Raw genomic sequence first — 18826 nt, 5'->3', positions numbered from 1 at the left:
TTCAAATTCAAAATTCAAAATTTTGAAATTCAATTTTTGAAATTCAAGTTTTTGAAATTCAAATTAAATCCAAGTTTAAAAAAGTTCTGACCAGACTTGCAGGGAAAAAAAAAAAATCAGTGACTAACTTTTAAGACTAGTCTAATCGGTTTATGCAACTGGTCACTGGTTTAGAGTTAGTCAGCAAATAAGACCCAGGTTTTTGTACTGAAATACGGATGCAGAAGCAGTTTAGTGAATTCACCCCTCAGTGTTATTGTTTGCACTATGGGTTGTGCTCTTTATGAGATGACTATGAATATCTTCAGTCTTCAGTGAATAAGCAGTGAACTTACTCTTCGGTCGGATTGGATGCTCAGTGTTTTGCTATAAATTTTTGAAGCATTTGAGAAAAACAAACATGTACTACTGATCAGACGAAGCACTTAAACCTCCAAATGTGTTTACAGAATAGTTAGCAGCTGTTCAATTAATCAACAGATGGGTTGGTCACTGGTTATCGGCTTTATGATTTACTTTTCAGAACTCTGCTTGGGGATCGTCAAGCTGTTTCAGTAACGCAAAAAAAAAAAAACCCTTTCATTTGATGCTTTACAACAAGTGCAATTCTGCAAGTCGTTTTTCATAATCACGTACTGTATGCTCCAGTTTGCATTCATTTTCTGACAACTTTAGTTTTCATCGAATTTGTTACAGTTGAGAGAATGTACTTGTATCATATTTGCCAAAGACTTTTTGTTGATGTATATTTTTATTTACAGTCTGCTGTTGCATTGTACAAACAGTATTATAGTAAAAACATTTTCAATATATGTACAAATCCTATGCAGAGCAAAGAAAAGCTGTTGTATGCATAAACTATAAAACTACTGACATGTTTGTTTTGTTCATTATTTATGTTATTTTGTGAAATAATAATTTTTAAAATAATTTTGTGTGAAATGTCATTTCTGTACTGTAAATACATTCTGATCAAATCTGGTTCGTCTCTCTGGTTTTATCAAGCAACTTATAGACACACATGGGTTGAATACAAACAGGAATATTCTAATACATACACAATATAGCTAACAGCTTCTAAATTATAGCAATACATTTTATTCTTTGTCTGAACACTTTACAGACTTTAAAATACCTCAGACTTCAGAAAAATAGGCTGGATTTGACTCTTCTTGTAATGCTTATTTATACAAGCAATTTATTTAACTTATTTAAAAATTATTATTCAAATAGTTACAGTCTCTAAATTCAGTCTAATGAAACTAGCTCAGCACTATTTTATGCAAAATAGTTATATATTGAGAATATAGCAGGAATTTTACAAGATTTCTTACCATCTATCCATCCATTTTTAGTGTACAACAGCATGAATGCTGACATTATGAATATCACTGTCTTCAATAACTTCAAGAAAGTGCGAGTGAAGAATAGGCCATTTGTTAGTCTGTAAAATAAAATGTGGCATTAATTCACTTCCAGATCTCTTTCAGAAGCATTTCAGTGGCTCTCGTGAGAACGATCCCCTCGAGGCTTTATAAACACCTCGTTGCTTAATGGACTGAATTCTATTTTGTTTATTCACAAAAAAAGTAATTAGGGAATTTAAAGGTAAATAGATGAACTTATTTAAGGGCGCCAGAGATCACAATGTGGCTGGGAAGAGCGCCAGAGAATGTTTTCTTTATGATTTGGATCACCGAGCATATAAAATGTATAACCTCTCCAGGCCCTGAAAAGCTGAAATATTATTTCAAGAAATGGGGATGAATTCAATTAGCAGAGACCTCACAAAAAGACAGAGGCATCTAAGCAGGAATTCTCACACAGGATGCAATGAATTTCTTTGGAAATTATTTTTTCCCATCTCTTCATCCTGCAGGCTTATGGAGAATTGTTTGGGGCTTCATTATTGATTATGAATAAAAGGACAAAAGACCAGATTGACTGAGGTGAGTTCATTCCGCTTGAACAAAATCACTAGCCCTAGGAGAGATTTTTTTTTATTTGCCTATGAACAAAATCTGACCATTAAACTACTTTTTTTCCCCTTTGGTGAAGATTTTTGAAGAAAAGATTAGGTATTTTATTGGCTTTTTCAATTGGGAATTGTTGATTTTAATGCAGGTTTGTCTTATTATACAAATTAATTATAAATAAATTATATAATTTCAAAATAAGACTCTATAACAGAATTGTTTACCATGGTAATTAGAATTTTAGCCAACATACCACATTACAATTACAATTTTAAAATCATAATTAATATAAATACATAAAGTATATATAAATATATTATTTCTAATATATTATATATAAATAAATAATATATATAAATTACTTTTATATACATTTATATAATAGTTATTTAATCATAATTTCAGCCAAAATACCACACTACAACTACTTTAAAAAATAATAAATTAATATAAATTAGAAAATTGTATATATTAATGAAACATAAATAAAAATATATATAAATTATATTTATATCAATTAATATAACAGAGTTAGTTACCATGGTTATCATAGTTTCAGCAAAAATATAACATTACAGTTATTGCTGCTATTTTAAAATCATAATAAATTAATATGGCATCTCTCAAATAGTGTAAGCTTCTTCCATATTTCATTTATTTATTTACATCCGCAAACACATATTTACTTTACTTATTTTGCCTTATATTCAAACATTAACAAACTTGTAAACAAAATTAATAAATAAATATATAAAATTGCCTAACAAACAATGGCATAATTATTAACAATAGCTTGTAAACAAAATTAATAAATAAAAAAAAAAAAATTAAGGAAACAAAAATTAAGATTAATATTGCAAACCAGACAATACAGCTAATGACAAAATAATAATAATAATAATAATAATAATAATAATAATAATAATTTACATTTATTATATAATATTTTTAGTATTTGATTGCAATATACTCTAACAATAATTGGTGGAAAACCTGTGTTAACAATGGTAAATGTGTGCAAGGGTTTAGCTGAAGTTTTCTCTGTAGTTTCATCTTTTCAGCTCGTGTTTATCTCTCCGCTCCCTTGTGTAGCATCTCACATCAGCCTCTAACTGTCGTATATGTTTGTCATTCAGGCCTTGTTAGGAGAAGAAAAAACCCACTGTTGACTCCTTCCCTCCCTGAGCGGAGAATTCCCTGTGGTAAAATTATTCCATTTAGATGGAAACTTTTTGTCACTCCTGTCTAAATTGGCATTTCTGGCTCTTTCACTGAAACCAGTAAACTGTGAACCTGGATGCAGCTGTCAATCAAACGGAGCGTTACTTCGGCGTGCCAGATGACGGGATTCGGGGAGGGGAGAGAGAACAGACAGAGAGAGAGCTGCCAGCTGATTGGCTCTCATCAGAACGGCAAAAAAAGCACCTGCCACTGTCAGGGCTTTTCAAATGCTGCACACACACACATAACATCATATAGACTGTTTAAAATATACAAACCCACACATTTTTGACAACTAGTCTAGATTTTACAGCTAAAATGTGTCATCATTAAGTTACAGGGTTTATAAACATGCAGTTTAATGATCTGAGCACCTGCTGCGTAAACACAAGTTTCCATTCACTGAGCATTAATGAGCTGATCTGTTAGTGCTGTGGTCAGTTACTTACAAACACATGACCACTAATGTTCAGCATAAACAGTTTACAACCACAACACTGTCATTCATAAAACCTGAGTTGCATTCAGTTTACCTTTAACATTGTGCATGTTGATTACTGTTAGCGCTGTGGTCAGTTAAAAAACATAATAGACATATAAATATGTAGCCTACACTCTTAAAAATAAAGGTGCTTCACGATGCCATAGAAAAACTTTTTTTTTTTTTGTCTAAATTGTTCCATAAAGAACCTTTAACATCTGAAGAACCTTTCTGTTTCACAGAAGGTTCTTTGTGGCAAGTGGAGTTACAACCACAACACTGTCAAACATTGGTATCATAAAACCAAATGAAGTTGCATTCATTTTACCTTTAACATTCAAGTGCATGTTGATTGCTGATAAAAAAATATTTAGAGTAATAAAAAAAAAAATAATAATACATATAAATATGCAGCCTAAAATAATTCTAAAATTTTATTTATTCTTTTTTTTTTATGTATACCTTTTTATCCATAATATTTTATATTTTGTCCCCACTCATTTGTATTTTAAATGTTTAATTTGGCAGCATTTTTGTAAATTCAAGGTTAATTCACAGTAAACTAACTTGTTTCCCAACTAAAATCAGACCAGAAGATTGATAAAGAACACATTTATTTATTTTATAGTTTTTAATACTAATGAGGAAAACTAAATAAAAATATATTATATATTATTATTATTATTTAATTATAATTAATAATTATAATTGTATATATAAATTATAATAAATTATAACAGTGATTTTGCAGCCAAAATATAACATTATAATTATTGTTACTATTTAAAAATCATAATAAATTAATATGGCATCTTTTAAAAAGTGTAAGAAGCCTCCATATTTTTATTTATTTGTTTATTTATTTATTTACATTTTCTGTATTTGATTGCAATATACTTTAACAATAACTGGTGGAAAAACAAAATAAAAATACACTATATCTTATATTAAGTGTATAGTGGATATTAAAAAAAATAAATAAACAAAAATAAAAAAAAAAACATGATTTTAATCTAGAGACTAGAAAAGTTTTCCTAATTGAAGAATCTCCTACCAATATTAAGTTTAATCTTGATTATTTGTACTCTGTTACATACCTATGTAAACTCATAATAAATGTACATTTCTTTACTTTTCTCAGAATGAAACAGTCTAAACAAAGGTGTCATTTTGATGAATTAACAAGCCATGCGTGATTCAAACATTGTCATTTTAGCAGCATTAGTTTCCCATCAGGTCATAAACGTGTCGCAGTTTCACAACCCAGTGCACACCGAATGCCAGCTAACAACGTCTATCCACAGCTTGTTTAAAATAAACCACTGTTACGACATAATTACAGATTTTGTCATCACTTCGTCCTCTCAGTGAATCTCATGTGCTTATTTTCACTGTGAGATGGAAACAAAGAAAATCAGACGTGTTTCATGTCTTCAGCATAACTGCACAGCAAAGCTGTCATTTTAATACTGAGAATCTAATTTGATATGGCAATAAATAATGGGTCTCTTAAGGAAGCATTATATCAAGTCATGGCCCCGTGTGGCACAGAGTGTTAGCAGGCCGTCCCAGGTGCCTGATGGCTGAACAACAATTATAGATGATTTTTGACTGAGGAAATGCAAGGTCTTCCAGGAGCTAATGAGTGAACATTCAGTGATCAGACCTTCTGAAGCAAGTGTTTCAAAATGGAGTAAATGAGCATGAAAAATCATCACAGGTGAAAGCTGTTCATACTCAATACAGCAAACGCCAAGGAGAGTGTGAGAGAGTGAATTAAACGACTCCAGCACTGCCAACGTGCCGCCCGGTCCATCCAGTGCCAAGCGTTTCTCCCTCACCACTCAATAATTAGCCCTAATGGCTATTGTGTGATACATGATGCAATTAAAAGCTAATGTTATGCACGTATGTGATTACCGCAGGCAGAATGACAGGCAGTCAGGGGTCCTGAGTGTCAAAACACGCACTGCCTTAATCGTCCAAACACGTGCAGATCTCTCCAGAGCGCAAACTCTCACGGTGATCAGTCACGTCTGTCACACTGAAGACTTCTGAATAACACTGAAACTAAAAAAAAAACCAAAAAAAAAATCCTACTCCCATGTTGTTCCAAAGCCAATTTTTTTCTAAATTTAACCTAAAAAGGACAAAAAAGCAATAATGACGCATCCATACGGTTTCATAATATAATAAAATATACAGGTGTATGCTGAGGTAGTTCTTAGACTATTTGGAGCAAATAAATAAAACAATGAATGAATTAATAAGCATCTAATACTATTTACACTTCCATAAAAAAAAAAAATAAAAAATACAGCTATTTTCACTAAGACTTGTGCACTATAATCCAATCTTTCTAAAGTCATCTGAAAAAAAAAAAAAAAAAAAAAAAAAAAAAAAGTCATTGAGAAACTATAAATTTAAAATTCTTTTTCCTTATTTGTGTTTAATTTGGCAGAATTTCTACATTTTTGTAAATTAAATTCACTGTTACCTAGGTTGTTACCAAACTAAAATCCACCTGAAGTTTGTTTGTTTGCGTATTTATTTATTAAATAATAAAAATAGAATATACAATTATTTCTTTCAATGAAAAAAAGTTCAGTAAAAATGAGGAAGAACTGATTAAAAACACAGGTAGTATCACAACATTAGAAAATATTAGGAAAAAATTTAATTATATATATATTATTTTATTTTATTAATTAATTAATTTATTTTTTTTTCTATAATATATATAAAATATTTCTCCATGATTGCAAGAGTAAAAATAACCAGGATTACATTTATACCAATATTGGTAGAAGATCCTTCACTTAGGGAACTTTTCAACACTCTAGATTGATAAATACATTTATAATAAATAAATAAATAAATAAATAAATATTTTTTTTAACCTAGAGTGGTGAAAAGTTCCCTAACTGAAGTATAAATTGAATCTTGGTTATTTTTACTGTATTACATGACTTAAAAAGATGGTTATTACTGTACATACAAATCATTACATAAATGAAACCTAAGCTAACTCCACTGTAGCTTTCAAATCTCATTCTCCATATTGCATATTTATTCTGGCATGTTGGGTTTGCCTAAAACATTTGCTGTCAGTGATGTAAAACCTGCCAAAATGCATCAAGGCACTGTCCATGATTGCAAATGAGATTTCAGCCCTTTTACAGAGAGAACTGTGGGGAACAGCTACTTTTATGGTATTTTTTGTCCTTTTCTGGAGCTCAACAGTGTCTGCTGTCATTCACTTTCATTGTATGTATAGTGTGAGCACCCTGGCTGGCTTGCCTGGGGAAAAGAAAATGTTATACATGTTTAGAACATCATGAGGGTAACTAATGAGTAAATAATGAAGGAATTTTAATTTTGGGTGATTTTTTCCTTTAACAGCGAGAGAAAGAGTCAAATTATCAACCTCCATCCTCCCAGTTCCCATTCTTTCTCCTGTATATCTCTCCTCTCCTCCCCCTCTCTGTCAGAGTAAACTCATGATGAATTACCCTGTCAACCGAATTCATTCAGGGACCAATTAATCCAGCAGAAATAAACTAGAGCCATCAGACACAGAAAAACCCTGAGCAGAGAACCAGGAGCTCTGCTCTTTAAGAAAGAAAAAGGGGTGAAAAGGAAGAGAGAACAAAAATAGCAAGGGCTTCTCTTTCAGGAGAGAAACCGAAGAAAATAAAAAGCAAAAAGCGAGTGGTCTCCAGGGACGCCAATGGAAGTTAGCCTGACAGGAGTTGGTCATTTAATGCTTTAGTGCACCGGAGACACGTCCTGTCATAGCGGACAGTATTGCGGGAGTCCCCTGGCACTGCCTTTATTAATTAAACCGAACAGAGCAGGGGCATCCCGCAGCCAAACGCCAACTCTGTCACTTTCGGGCCCATAAAAACACTTCCTGCTAGAAATACTGGGAACACTTTTTTGAAGCCTATATGTATAATGCATTATTACAGGCATTCATAATTTGCATAGTAATGCATTTTATATTTACATAAATAATTGTAGCCAAAGCATTATATTTGCAGATTCCTTTGAAATAGTTATGTTTTTATGCATTACACTTTCTAAAGATGTAATAAAATAAATAAAAAAGTATTATAACCCTGGACCACAAAACCAGTCATGGAGGGTCAACAAAACCAGTCATAAGGGTATACATTTTCTGAAAGCTGAATAAATAAGTTTTCCATTGATGTATGGTTTAGGATAGGACAATATTTGGCAGAGATACAACTATTTGAAAATCTGGAATCTGAGGGTGCAAAAAAAAAAAAAAAAAAATCAAAATAAAAATATTGAGAAAAACGCTTTTAAAGTTGGCCAAATTAAGTTCTTAGGAATGCATATTACTAATCAAAAATTTAATTTTGATATATTTACGGTAGAATATGATATCTAGATAATCATATAGAATCCTATCTGATTTTTGGCATAAAAGAAAAATCAATAATTTTGACCCATACAGTGTATTTTTAGTTATTGCTACAAATAAACCCCCAGTGACTTAAGACTGGTTTTGTGGTCCAGGGTCACATATTTGTGGTTACAATTATTCATGATATTATGCAGTGACATTTTAAGATGCATTTTAGTTCACCCTCAGGTCATCCAAGATATAGATGAGTTTATTTCTTCATCAGATTTGGTGAAATTTGCTCACCAGTGGATCCTCTGTGGTGAATGGGTGCCGTCAGAACGAGAGCCCAAACACCTGATAAAAACATCACAATAATACACAAGTAATCCACACCACTCAAGTCCATCAGTTAACATCTTGAAAGCCAAAAACTGCATGTTGGAATTAAACAAATCCATCATTAAGATGATTTTAACTTACACTTAACTTACTGGCCAAAATATGAGTCCATTTCCTGTTGTCCTCTGCTATTTTGGACTGTTTTGGTTTGTAAACGGTGCCTGATCTGTGCAGATTTCTTTCCTGATTCAGACGAGACAACTTTTTCACTGGAGAAATCAATATTATGAACAGAGAACTTCAGGTTTTAGGTTAAAATGCCTTAATGATGAATGTTTCTTACAAATTGCAGTTTTTTGTTTCATAAGTTGGTAACTAATGAACTGGAGTGGTGTGGATTACTTGTGGATTATTGTGATGTTTTTATCAGCTGTTTGGACTCTCATTCTGACGGCACCCATTCACTGCAGAGGATTCATTGGTGAGCAAGTAATGGAATGCTACATTTTTTCAAATCTGTTCTGATGAGGAAACAGTGTTAGGAAACCATTTAGTTTAAAAAGGTAATATGCACTGAATGTTTATTTATTTTATTTTTTTTTCATGCTACTATCAAGATGCAATGACCTTAGACGGGGTCACGATCAGGGTGTGATAACCAGGACCATGTTGCATGATCTTCTGTCCTCCATATGGCTGATGCCAGAGAGTAGGAAACTCAATAGGTTGTTGTCCAACACTGCTGCCTGAAGTAAGTTCTCCTCTATTGTGCTGAGGCTGATCAGGGAGTGAATATTTCATGGCTCTTTTTTCTGCTCCTGCAGATTAAGGGGGGGATCGGACAGCTGGAAGGCAGCTGAGTGTGACAGGTGTCCTTTACCTGGAGCAGGTGGGTGGAGACGGCACACCTGATTACAGACGGCTCCACCACTCTTTATGGGTTCTATCGCTGAGAGGAAGAACATTTTGCTGGTTCATTTTACACTGAACAATGTCATCCGGAAGGCTGTTAGAGTAAGGGATATTCTGTTTGTTAAATAACTTATTGTTTAATGTCTGCCATAAAAATATGCATGTGATTTGCATTTACAGTAAATGTAAAAAGTTAGTGCACAAGCTACATAAATGCACAGAGGATGTTGAGTATGCACCTAATACATACAATATACAACATAAAATGAAAACTGACCCCATTTAATTTGTTAATATTCATTCCTGGTCTTACTGTGAAGGATTCATCAGTGCACATTACTCAGAAAGAAAAACATTTGTCTTCACAATATTTTATGGAAAAAAAAATATAATAACCTGTTTTGCCTCTGAAATGACTTTACTTCAGAGTGGGATAATTAAAATTGATTGCCAAATAACTACTGGAAATTGTTTTAGCATGCTCATATTCAAGTCCCTTTTGGCATCTTATAACCACTTTTCAAAATCCAATCAATTCCTAATAGATAAAATTATGTCCTAACCTACATTTTCTTCAATTAGATACCCACTACCTTTCACAAGTTTGGGTTCAGTAATTAAAATAATACTTTTATTCAGCAAGGATGCTGTAATTTGATCAGAAGTGTCAGTAAAAATGCTACAAAAGATTTCTATTTCAAATAAATGCTGTTCTTTTGAAATATTCTATATATTAAAGAATCATGGTTTCCACAAAAATATTGGGCAGCACAACTGTTTTCAACATTGAAAATAATTAGAAATATTTCTTGACCAGCAAATCAGCACATTAGAATGATTTCTGAAGGATCATGTGACACTAAAAACTGAAGTTGATGCAGAAAGTTCAGCTTTTCATCACAGAAATAAATTACATCTTATAACAGTTATTTTAAATTGTAATAATATTTAATATTATACCTGATTTTACTGAAATTTTAAAATAATAATTCAGCCTGGGGGAGCATTAAAAAAAAAAGTTATTTACACTGCATAAAAAAATTATGCAGTTAGTAGACTGGTGCGAGAGGATTGCTTACCAACTTGTAATGCAAAGCTGAAAGAGCAAAAGACCTGCTGAAAGTATAATTTCACTTCTTAAAACCAGGAAGCGGAAGTAACATTACTGATTCCAACCTAGTGTAATGCATTCATGCATTTGGAATTTGACACTTTTATCAAAAACTATTTACAGTTCATTCACAATATATGTTTTGCAAACTTCATGCTCTACCATGAAAACTCTTCCAGACTATTTTCATGTTACTAAATGCTAATATTCCCTGTAACACTTTAACTGTTACAAATTATAAAGCATCTGAGCAAAGGAGGACAACGAGGACAACGAGAGCGCTTATAGGTTGCTCTGCTGCTGAATATAATTAATTAAACAAGTCTAATTAGGAATGTGAGAGCAGGTGCAGACTGTGGGTTGACAGCACAGACAGCGACTGACGATGGGAAAAAAACCATAGCGTATAAAGGTACAGCGTGACAAAACAACTTTCTGCAGTTTGTCATGTGAAACCTCAGAGGAATATGGCATGACAGAGAGAAAAGACCTCGGCAGCACTCGGGTCAGCCGCAGACAGTTCCTCAGCGCGTTAAATACACGTTTGCGCTAGTGAGGTGCTGCTCAAATCATTATGCACACATATGCTGAACATCGCGATGGCTGCTAGAGCTCGACTGATAGCATGATGCAACACTTTCTCAAGAGGTTTGCGTTCCAATATCCAACCTGCTGCTAGAGATTGTGATGCTTTGTCAAAGTAACTTTTAAGATTCTAGTATAGATGAAGTCTAATGAAAAAATGGGTATGTTAAAAATCTAACTTAAAAATGCATTTGCAAAGTTGTATGTTTTGGCCAGATTTTTAAACCATTTTGATGATTTTGCTGGTCATTAATGAAATTTATCAAGTAATTTGTAAGTTGTTTATAAAATCCATCAACAAGGTAAAAATTCTAATTAATGCTATGTTTTCCTTTTTTTTTTTTTTTTTTTTACACACAAAACAAATATTTTTCTTTTGCATTTGTATATCAAGAATGAGGTCTGATGACAAAAAAGACAAATTTGTGAAAAAGTAAATTAGTGTGAATTAACGTCAATAAGTCAATAGGAATGTTACAAATCAAACTTAAAATGCTATTACAAAATAAGAAAGTTACAAAAAAAAAAGTTTACAAATTTGTGGTCATGGAAATAATATAATGTTTTTGAATTAATCTTGTCATGTCATAAAGCAGCAATTTCTCAGATTTTTTAAATCTAATAAATAACAAGGATATAAAAAAATCTCACTAAAATGCATTTGCAAACTTATGTTTTGGTCAGGTTTTTAAATAATTTTCAATTAAGTTTTTAAAGGTTATCATTTATGAAATTCAAGGAGAATTAATTTTTAACTAACTTGTTCATAAAATGGTGTTAAAGTACAATTTAATACAATGCAACATTTTATATAAACATTGTTTTACAAAAATCTAAATTACTTTTTCTAAAGTCCTAAATGTCTTTTTTTTTTTATATTTTATTTTATGAAAAAATAAGAATGTTAAAAATGCATGTTAAAAATGCATTTTTTTTTTTTTTTAAAATATTCAATTGAAAGAACTTGAATTAAACTTGTCACGTCATAAAATGCCAATGCCTCTGATATTATTTGAGACGTACTGACCTTGACACACAGTCATGAGGGTCTAGACACTGATTTTCTTTCTGATATCATGTTTTGTTTTATTGATTTCCTTTCAACAAATGACAACAAAAATGACAAAATGACAACAAATAGACTTCCTGCATTGTCCCTCACATCACTGAACAAAGTCAAATCACCATCTATCTCTCACTGAAAAAACATTGTCAGTGTAAATACTCCTGAAAGTTAACATCAAAACTTACTTTCTCAGTTAAAATTCCTAAAATGTGCTTGATTCATCAGTGCAGATTAATCTAAAAAGAAAGTATATGAAGTTACCAAACAGAATACATAATATTACCATACTGTTGCTGTTTGTTTCTCTAACAGCACAAGTCTTTCTGCTGCAGTAGAGCAGTAAAAATGAGTGCTGATGGAGACAGAGAGTGTTTTTGTGTGTGTGTTCAGAGACAGTCCAGTTTGTTTAAGTGCACCTAAGAGAGAGGCCACGCTCCATTTTATCACCATTTGCTCCCTAACAGAGTACAAATGTGGCATGTGATGACAATAATGAGGCCTGATATCTGAGAATGAGAGTGGCTTGAGTGGAATAGTAAAGCAGACCGTCTGTGTGTGTGTGTGTGTGTGTGTGTGTGTGTGTGTGTGTGTGTGTGTGTGCGAGAAAGAGAGAGGTCTTCAAAAGGACTTTTTTTTTTTAGCAAGAAAGCAGAAGATCTTGTCCACAGTATATATTCATGCATATATAACAAAAATGTGCTAAAAAAAATCCCATAGACTTACATATAATTTAGCCGAAAGCAACTACCCAAAACAATCTAGTAACTTCATAGCAACACCATGACAACCACCCAGAATACCCACCCTAGCAACTACATTGTGACACTCCGAAAACCACCTAAAACACTCTAGCAATATACAGTAGCAACACCCTGTCAACCACCCAGAACACCATAAAAGCCGGATTAACTACCCAGAACATGCTAGTAACACAGCAACACTCAGACAACCACCCATAACACCCTATTAATGCATAAAAACTCCCTGGCAACCACATCCCAACAACCACCTAGAACACCTAGTAACTACATAACAACACCTGATATGTACACAGAACACCCTAGTAACATTAGCAACACCCTGACAACTTCCCAGAAAACCCTAGCAACTACATAGCAGCACTCCAAAAAAAAACAAAACAAAAAAACACTCAGAACAACATAAAAGCCTGATAACTACCCAGAACATGCTAGTAACATGGCAACACTCAGACAACCAGTAACTACATAACAATACCCTGAAATGCACACAGAACACCCTAGTAACATAGCAACACCCTGTCTATTACCCAGAACACCCTAGCAACTACATAGCAACACCCCAGCAACCATCTAGAACACCCTAGTAACTGCATAACAACACCCTGACATGTGCACAGAACACCCTAGTCACATAGCAACACCCTGTCTATCACCCAGAGTATCCTAATAACATAGCAACACCATGTCAGTCACCCAGACCACCCTAGCAACTACACTGTAACAACCTGGCAAGTACCCAGAACACCCTAGCAACTACATAACACCCCAACAACCAACCACAACATCCTAGTAAGATAGAAACACCCTGACAACTTCTCAGAAAACCCTAGCAACTACATAACACCCTGATAACCACCCAAAACACCTAGCAATTACATGGCAACACCCCAACAACCACCTAGAACACCCTAGCAACTATATAACAACACGCTGATATGCCAACAGAACACCCTAGTTACGTAACAACACTCTGTCTATTACCCAGAACACCCTAGCAACTACATAACACACCACCAACCACCCAGAACATATTAGTAACATAGCAACACCCCGACCACCTAAGAAACCCTTGCAACTACTGTACAATACACCCTGATAACCACCCAAAACACCCTATTAACACATAGAAACTCCCTAAAACCACATAGAACACTGTAACAAAAACATAGCAACTCCCTGACAACCACCCCAGCACCCTACGAACCTACGAACTACATAGCAACAACCTGGTAACCACCCAGAACATCATAACAACCAACTAGCAACACTTTAGCAACTACCACAAACAATAGTATTGTTGTTTTGACTTTTGCATACAAAAAAAAAAAAACATGATTAATATAAAGTGGGTTTCCCTGCAAACTTTGCAAACAAGCATGAATAGACTAGTCAGACTAATAAAGGCCAGTATATCACACTGAGGTTTTTTTTCTTTTTAATTATCAAGAGATGTTTGACAGCGTGAATCATCGTTAACCTGTCTTAACGCTTGCAGTCAGAGGTAACGCTTTCACCGAGGTAAACGACACAATTAGCAGCGTGGCGAGCGAGAGGAGGATTCAATTTGACATCCATCTGTCTTGATCCATCTCTTCTGATCATGTGAAATGCTGAACTAGGGGCTTTAACATTCAATTACGCTCCTCAGGTTAATCCTGAGTAAAGTGTCAATGCTTTAATCATGAATTAGCAAATTCTGGTGAAAACAACTGGCTCCAGGTGCTTTTTTCCCCTAAATATCTGATTGATTTTCTGACTGATTATTTAATCAGTAAAATGAGCAGGAGTATTTATACTTTTACCTCATCTCATACTTACTGATATGCAAAGCTTGAGACATGTGACAACTAACCTTGGCCTTTTCTATTGAAGTTTTGAGATATTTAAACATTCAAAATGTCTTACATTTACACCATGCATGTTGTATAGAAACACAATTCATGCAGAAATAAATGGAGCAGCAACATGCATGTGATGCATGCGCATGCTTGAATCCAACTGATGCTAAAATTACGTCCTGTGCACAATATGTAGTTGCAAACAGAAAACAAAGCACGGTTTCTGCTTAAGTCTGAATGATTGTGTGTGTTTGACCTCCACAGGTGCAGCAGAGTCATAAACACAGCTGGTGTGATTCAGTCTTTAAATGCACACAACCTTTCTAACCTCCTGAACCATGCAAAGCAACTCCTGACACACACACACACACACAGGCCAGACCATCATTAGCCTGTGGGGACAATATCAATGTGCTCTAATGCTTTACAACTCAGACCTGATCCACTACCAAATTAAAATGCCAGTTATTGTTACAGTTCAATTTTCTGCTCTTGTTAATCTTGAATAGCCAAAGAGTTACAGTATACAATACAAAGAGAATTTACATTCTGCATTATAGGAACATAAGAGCTAAGAATGAGACAGATGCTGCTTGCAGCAGTTTGCTAATAGCAACAAAATAAGAAACATTTTCTTGCTCTTGTGCCATTTCCACTGCAATTTGAAGAATTTTGACAAGCCTTGGTTATCTTTAGGTATTATCTCACATTTTAACTATACATGGAATTTTATTTTCAATTGAAGAATGGAAAGAAATTTAGCACATTTACTTTTTTATAGAGAGCAAAAAAACTCTATATAATTTTTTTTGTCACACTAAAGTATATTTTGTTTATCATTTTATTGCATGTATTTTTCACTTGTTTAGAGCATAAACATGTTAAAAATAAAGACAAATTACCTGAAAACTTTAATTTCTTTTGTTATTGTTAACTGAAAAAAACTAACTTTTTTTGTTGTTGTTAATTAAAAATGCTGAAATAAATATTTGATGAAAACCTTAAATTTAAAAATCTGAAATAAGAACTAAAATAAAAATAAATTAAAAACTTAAAAAATATAAAAATATTTGAAAAAATATTTAAGAACAATTAATAAAAATGACTAAATGAAATGGCTAAATTACTAAAACATAAATTAAAAATGAAAACTAAACATAAATAAGGAAATTTAGTGTTAAATGCTAAAATGCTAAAACAGTATAAATAATATTAAAATAACACTGATATGATTTATTTATAAAATAAATGATTTATAATTTATATAAAATAAATGTATTAAATATATTTTAAAACATAAAATAAATGATAGAATTTATAAATTATTTTTACTTAATTTAATTAATTGATAAATGATAAAAGAACATAAAATGATTTTACATAAAATTGAAAATATAAAAAAATGCAACATTTTAATAAACACTATAATAATAATAATAATAATAATAACAATAATAATTAATAAATAAATAAATAAATAAATAAATAAAAAAATAACACTGATCTTGTGTTGCTTTCCAAATAAATTGAAAGATATTTAAATTTATACTAGGATACAAACCAAACAAAGTAAAATCTCATTAAGTCATTCTAAAACAGCATTATTCCACAATACATTAAATATTAATACAAATTAAAGCGATACATAAAAATAAAATCAAACAACAAAAAGTAGTAGGCAAGACTGTCACATGACCTCAGTGAAGTGCATTGCATTGTGGGATACAGCATTTTCAAGCATTCAGCTCTGTTCCAGACAAATATGTAATCTGTATTCTGTTATACTATAGAGAAGATTGTGTCAAATATAAACACTCTGAATGAATCTTTTGGGTCATTTCCTGAATCATTTGCATGCCTCAGAACGCCCTGCGACGATGATTTACGCTCATTGTCAGGCGTTTTCTGCACAGCTCTGCATTTTCTCCATATTGATGATCAGCGCGTGTGACTCTGCCTGATGCTGCTCCTGATTATGCAGGACTCTCAGAGCAAGCCGCTGTTAATCAGCACGGACAGAGGTTAGAACAGCTCAATACGAGAGATGGTCGAGCTTTGATCCGAACAGCCATGCAGAACATTCCGGCCAAAGCATCAGAAAGTGTGCTGTCAGGCCTTTTGGATTTAAATTAAACCCTGTTAACCCAGAGAGGAAGGAGAAGGAAGACGGAGAGCAGAAGTCAGGGATGTGCCATTTTCTCTGACGTTCAGAGTGGACGACCATTAACAATTTGTGTGCACAGCAGAAAGAAATAAGTGCCTGCTGACAGATGGATCAATCCTGCGTTTCAGGTAGAGAATTCTTAACTACACAAGTTCTACAGCTCAGCAACGAGTCATATTAGGGATGCATAAACTAGCAGAACTTTAGCTTAGATGCTAGTAAAGCAAAAGTTCACCCAAAAACATTGCGTACTAACCCTCATGTTGCTTCAAACTTTGAAGATTTTCTATCTTCTATGAAAGGTTCAGATGTGGTGCTTTTAGCATCATTGATCTCATTCCTAATGCAATGCATCTTTGTGTTATACATGTCACAAACAAGAAGACGTTGAGTAAAGTTTTAATAACTATTGTTTTCATGGCTTGTCTTCAGACATATGGGAAGGAAAAACTATTCGGGACTAGATTTTTACAGTTTTTATATTCTGGTGAAAAAAATAAATAAAATATTATATATAAAAATATTATATTTATTTATTTATTCAGAAAAAGATTTAATATTTAGGAATTTTCCTTCAAGTAAATGTAACTTGATTTAAGAATATTTAGAAATTTGTAATGAAAAACAGAACAAAAATTATGGAGAAGAAATATACTAAGCAGTTGCAGTGTAGCAGGTTTGTTATAGCTAATTAAAAATTAAAAAATTTTTTTAAAACTCATTTGATTTAAAATAAACATAATAAATGAACAAAATGTATTATAAAACAACTTTTTTCACTTTTTTTCATTTTTAATTTAAAGTTGAAGTATTAAATAAACTAAATCTATATAGCCAATAATAAAATAATTATAAAAGAAAATAAAAAATATTAAAAATGACAAAACAAATAAAAAAAAAATAAACAAACATATAAATACATATAAAATATCTTTAAGAAAAATAATATAATAATACAAGAAAAATAAAAAAACAAGATTATTTTTCTTATTAGACTGCAGACTGACAGATTTTTTTTTTCTTGTTTTAAGCATAAACAAACTTTTTTTTTTAGAAAAATACTTAATATATTTTGTAATTTTCTTTCAAGTAAATGTACCTTGATTTAAGAATATTTAGATATTTGTAATGAAAAACAGGACATAAAAGTAAGAAATATACATTTAAAAATATTTAAAAAATAAAATAAAATAAACAATAAAATGAATACATTTAATTATAAAACAATATAAAACTATTTTTTTCTTTTTTTCATTTTTATTTTTTTTTAAATTAACTAAAACAATATAGACAATAAAAAATATAAATTATAAGAAATTTTGAAAATCTAGTAAAATGACAAAAATACACAAAAATGACAAAAACTTTAATTATAATTAAAGTTGAAGTACTAAATTAACTACAGCTAAAAACTATATAGACAAAAAAATCTAGTAAAAATGAAAAAAAAAAAAAATACTAAAACTTTAACTATAATTAAACTGAAAACATAAAATATAAAAATAAAAACAAATTAAAACTCTAATAATAAGCCAATAATCCTACAATAACACTGGAGTGTAGGCTTCACTGTAAATGTATGCTTTTTTTGAAGTATCATCTATTTCTGTTGCACTGAAGTAATGAAGTTTAGGAATCTGTCCATCAACCTTAAAGTTGTAGCAACTGCAATAGTGATTCTGCTAAATATGTCAAAACAACTGTTCATTAAATGATCTCATAATACACCAAAGACACCTATATTGTGCTATATTCTTCAAAAAACACATTATCTTGTATCTAAATATTTAATGGTCTCAGACTGGGCGGATTCATCTCAAAATTTCCCAATGGATTTCAGAGTGTGAAACAAATCTACAATCATGACCCGCTGTATCTAATGCCTTAATGAAGAAACACGCCTTTAATTAACAAACCTCTTATAATCCTGATTAGGTTCTAAGGGGTTCTGTTAGGCTTCGTCCTCTTAAGTCCAGAAACTGCTAATTGGCAGGAAA

The 18826-nt window shown here is 32.1% G+C and overlaps 1 long non-coding RNA gene across 1 annotated transcript in view; it reads left to right on the top strand.

The window, feature by feature from the left end:
• Nucleotides 1-16664: 16664 nt before the first annotated feature.
• LOC127157491 (uncharacterized) overlaps nt 16665-18826 on the top strand; it is a 4800-nt gene continuing 2638 nt past the window's right edge. Inside the window, exon 1 of the long non-coding RNA XR_007825922.1 lies at nt 16665-16957. This is a non-coding gene — a long non-coding RNA (uncharacterized LOC127157491). The remainder of the gene's footprint in view (nt 16958-18826) is intronic.

Source organism: Labeo rohita, unplaced genomic scaffold (genome assembly GCF_022985175.1).
Source record: "Labeo rohita strain BAU-BD-2019 unplaced genomic scaffold, IGBB_LRoh.1.0 scaffold_109, whole genome shotgun sequence".
Lineage (NCBI taxonomy): Eukaryota > Metazoa > Chordata > Actinopteri > Cypriniformes > Cyprinidae > Labeo > Labeo rohita.
The sequence above is the reverse complement of the archived record's forward strand: the minus strand, read 5'-3'. Positions and strand labels throughout refer to the sequence as shown.